General features: G+C 37.9%; 1 long non-coding RNA gene across 1 annotated transcript in view; it reads right to left on the bottom strand.

The window, feature by feature from the left end:
* Positions 1-3808: 3808 nt before the first annotated feature.
* Positions 3809-4977, bottom strand: part of LOC116556946 — a 12046-nt gene continuing 10877 nt past the window's right edge. The window contains exon 3 of the long non-coding RNA XR_004271274.1: positions 3809-3825. This is a non-coding gene — a long non-coding RNA (uncharacterized LOC116556946). The remainder of the gene's footprint in view (positions 3826-4977) is intronic.

Raw genomic sequence — 4977 nt, 5'->3', positions numbered from 1 at the left:
ATAATGCTCAGCATTTTAAAGCCTCCAGTGACACCAGAATCACTTTGCTTCAGAAACATAGCAGGTGAATTTTAATTGTCCAGCCAAAGTTGGAATCAGTTCAATAGGACTGTCCTCCATGTTTATCCAATTGCAGGTAATGTCAAGAGGTGAGATGTTTGATGAAGGGGATATGATTTCTCATCTATGAAATGCTATTCTCATTTGGTCCTTTGGGGACTCTAGCTGTCAAAAGGAAAAAAATAAAAGACAAGTTGAAAAGAGAAAATCTTTATCCAAAGAGGACTATAGAAATGCCTATCTAATCTAGGCTTTAAAGAAGATTTTATAATAATGATTGATATTATAAATACTTCATCCTTTCTAAGTAAACCACATTTAGAAAAATACATTGCTGTAGCAATCAACAGGAATTCTGTGATTAACAAGTCTGTAGTGATCACTCCACGTGAACACAGTGTACTGAGAGCTTTTGGGTAGTCACATTTTATGGAAAAACTATTGGCTCCTACTTTGTTTGAGTCTCCAATCTACAGAGTTAGTCCCTCTGCCCTGGTAGCCTATGAAAATCTTTTAGCTCCCTAACGTTTCTATTTCTCACAGAATACCATTGGATGTGTTCTCTCACAGATAAAATACTTTATTTTACAGAATTTTATGCTTTCAAACTGATGTTGACCATGGTAGAAAAAAGTGTGTGAAATTTTCATATAAACAATTAGCTCATTTGGTTTAACAATTAGCCATAATTAAATATACTTTGTACTAGCTATAACAAATATTTTGTGACATCAAAAAATCAAAGTTTAGATATCTAATTTGAAAAAAGAATATAGTATTTGTATCCATTTCAAAGACAGAGGCATACTTAATTATTTACAGATAATTATTTTTGAAAATTTTTAACATTTAAAGAAACTATGTAAAGACCTATTTATCTGGACAGATATTTGGTAATTGATTATAAAATTATATTTAACTAATAAGTCAATCACATAGCTAGATTAGACTTATACCGCAAAGGTTTTTTTCTTTTAATCATCCTCCATTAATAATATAGAGTATTTAGGGTTTTATTTTAATTCTTTGCTGCAATTTTGATGACAAGCTCTATTAGCAACGTTGGTTAAGTTTTTTAAGTGGCCTTGATTTTGTGCAAAGAGTAACCCCACAGAAATTTTATTTTGGAATTGTGTGTGTGTGTGTGCAGCAGAGTGTGTGTGCAAGAAGAGACAGAGTGAGAGAGAGCCATTCCTATCAGTTGACTTTTGAATAGTGCTTTATTCTAGCAATCAGCACTTACAAAGTTAAAAAACCCAACAAACCATAGAATGTCAATAAAGGAAGAAATATATTTTTGATTCTTATGAATAGTGTTCTAAGAACAGAATTACTGAGTAGTTAGGAGACAGAGTTTCTTTTTCATATATCTAGGACTACTTAAGTGCTTTAGTAATATATACTACTATAGCCATAGCATGGGGTCTCCCCAGTTTTTGGATCACCTTGTTCATTTCTTTTTGTTTTTTGAAATGGAGTCTTGCTCTATCACCAGGCTGGAGTGCAGTGTTGCAATCTCAGCTCACTGCAACCTCCACCTCCCAGGTTCAAGTGATTCTCCTGCCTTAGCCTATTGAGTAGAGTAGCTGGAATTATAGGCACACAACACCATGCCTGGCTAGTTTTGTATTTTTTTTTTTCTAGATGGAGTCTTCCTCTGTCGCCCAGGCTGTAGTGTAGTGGCACGATCTCGGCTCACTGCAATCTCCGCCTCCTGGGTTCAAGCAATTCTCTTGCCTCAGCCTCCTGAGTGGCTGGGACTACAGGCGTGAGCCACCTCACCTGGACTAATTTTGTATTTTTAGTAGAGATGGGATTTTACCATGTTGGCTAGGCAGCTCTTGAACTCTTGGTCTTAAGTGATCCACACACCTCGGCCTCCCAAAGTGCTGGGATTACAGGCATGAGCCACCTCACCCGGCCTCCTTGTTCATTTTTAAATAGCTGTGTAAACCACAAGTGTTAGGAATGCTTTAAAGTATTAATAAAATAAAAGTCTGCTATCAGATTATTTCTTCTGGGAGTAAGGTAACCCCACTTAACAAGTTTACTGATTGAATGAAAGTACTCAAAATGCTAGACCCTTCTAACAAATGACCTAAGAGAAAAGTCAGCACTCTGTAAGTGGTGGTAAATTTTTTGTTTATGAACAAGCTTTGTTAGAGTAATGAAGGTGTAATTTAATGAAAAAATTAACACAATTTCAGTACACCTTCTAGGAGCTCTTTATAAGCAAGGTATGAGGCAAATGATCAAGCACACCACAGATGCTTTTTTCTTTTCTTTTAGGAGTGTACAAATATCATGTTTGTTTCTACTTATTCTTATTTTGTAGCCTACCTCCAAAGACTGATTTTTTTTTTTAAAGCAATGCTTAGTGAAGCAGAGAATTTTATACCAGCCTTATAACTGGGAAAGCCTTCCAGGAGGAGATGAGAATTGAGGCCTAGGACATACGCCTAGCTGTTGGGGAAAACACTCTATCAGGAATCTAAGGATAAAATACTTCACAGGGAATAGGGTTGTGGAGGATTGGGAACTAATAGATGAACAAGTAACTCTCTGAGTGTTTAAAAAATTATATAAGAAGAATGGATCCCAGCTGTTCTATACTTTATGAAGGCCAGACAAGAAGGAATGGACTGAACTTGAAGCAAGAATTGACAAAGGAGGTCCTTAAGTACTGGAAATGCTCATGAAAGGAGCTCCTGTGCTCATCCCTTCATACACACATACAAATGCAGCTGTTAATCTCAGTGCATGGAAACCAGGCTGCAAGATCTTTTGAGGCCCTTCACAGTTTTATAGAAATTTGAAAAATAACTGAATTGGGTTATGTGGCTCCACGAACAAAAAATTCTAGTAAGTTATGCTGCTTTTCCAAACCCAAGTTCTTTGAAAACAGTCAGGTTATGCATAGTATCACTGGAAAGACAGCCTTCAAAGGCTTGTTACTTTCTCCTGTAGTGAACCAAGTAGAGACTTGACAGTCAATATGCAGACATCTGGCCACTTGCAAATGTGAGAATCCACTCACTTATTCATTTTATTTTTAAACAGTTATTGAGTGGCTATCTAACTGATAGAGTCTAACTAATTTCAATGAATAAAAGAGAATAAAAATGTCAAAGTATATGCAACTTTGTACGGGTTTATGTACATATATTTTTTATAAATTCAGATTATTTTACTCTTTTGTACACAGTTTAGCTCTCAGTCCCAGTTACTGTAGATAAGACTGAAAAGAAATGGATAAAGATTTATTACATTATACATAGAGTTTTATGTTCTAATTTGTTAACATAATTTTTAAGCATTGCCTATTTCACCAAAATGACATTGAAAACAAGATTTTACTTGGTGGATACTAATTAGTGCTTTCTTCTATGTTAGACATTAAGCTGCTTTCAATTTTTCATTGCAATAAACAATCCTTAGAATAGAAACATAGTAGGAGAGCTACTAAGCCAAAGGGTAGAAACATTTTTAATGCTGCCAGATTGCCATCCAGAAATTCCATCAAGTGTATGAAAGTGTCTTTTTCATTGTAACTTACCAACGTTGACTGTTCACAGTGTAGCACTCAGAGTCTGGAATAACATTAAATGGTTTCTGATTTGAACAGGACTGATGAAATTATTCAGCATTAGGCATATTATCATGGGCGTATGGGATTATTTTCCATGATTTTAAATTAAAAAAATCCTTTAGAAATTCCTTTGATTTTACACACATTCATTCACCAATTTGACAAATATTAACTGGCTAGTCAATAAGTTCCTACTGTGTGACAGGCTTTGACCTCTATTAACAGAATTGATGGGCTGGGCGTGGTGGCTCTGGCCTGTAATTCCAGCACTTTGGGAGGCTGAGGCGGGCGGATCATGAGGTCAAGAGCTCGAGACGATCCTGGCCAACATGGTGAAACCTCTCTTTACTAAAAATACAAAAATTAGCTGGGCGTGGTGGAGCACGTCTGTAGGCGCAGCTACTGCGGCGGCTGAGGCAGGAGAATCGCTTGAACCTGGGAGGCAGCAGCTGCAATGAGCTGAGATGCTGCCGCTGCACTCCAACCTGGTGACAGAGTGAGACTCGATCACAAAAAAAAAAAAAAAAAAAAGGGTGAAATTTCCATGCGGTACTATAATATCTTGCCTAGTTTACTGTGCCAGCTTTTCTTGTGTTTCCCCCGGATTCAGTCTTCATATTCATCACTGCTGTGGTTAATTTTTTTTTTTTTTCTTTTTTTTGAGACAGAGTCTTGCTTTGTCTACAGGTGCCAGGTTGGAGTGCAGTGGCGTGATCTCGGCTCACTGCAACCTCCGCCTCCTGGATTCAAGCAATTCTCCTGCCCCAGCCTCCCGAGTAGCTGGGACTACAGGCGGACGCCACCACGCCCAGCTAATTTTTTTTTTTTTGTATTTTTAGTAGAGACGGGGTTTCGCCATGTTGGCCAGGATGATCTCGATCTCTTGACCTCGTGATCCGCCCTCCTCAGCCTCCCAAAGTGCTGGGATTACAGGTTTGAGCCACCATGCCTGGCCTGTCGTGGTTAATTTTATATGCCAACTTGACTGGGCCACAGACTGTACAGATATTTGGTCAAACATTTTTCTGGGCATCTCTGTGAGGGTGTTTTTGAATGAGATTACCATTTACAGGGATAGACTGAATAATTAGATTGCCTTTCCTAACATAGGTAGTCCTCATCCAATCAGTGGAAAGCCTGAAAAGATGAAAATACTTACCTTGGTCCCCAGTTTGCTGAGTCACCAGACAAATCTTGGGATATGCCATAAATGCATTAGCCAATTCCTTATCACCTCTCTCACTCTCTCTTGTTTTTCTATCCCTCTCTCTCTCTCTCTCTACACACACACACACACACACACACACACACACACACACACACACACA

Source organism: Sapajus apella, unplaced genomic scaffold (assembly GCF_009761245.1).
Source record: "Sapajus apella isolate SASKATOON/1434 unplaced genomic scaffold, GSC_monkey_1.0 scaffold18, whole genome shotgun sequence".
Lineage (NCBI taxonomy): Eukaryota > Metazoa > Chordata > Mammalia > Primates > Cebidae > Sapajus > Sapajus apella.
Note: the sequence above shows the minus strand (reverse complement) of the source record. Positions and strands in the feature narration are given on the sequence as shown.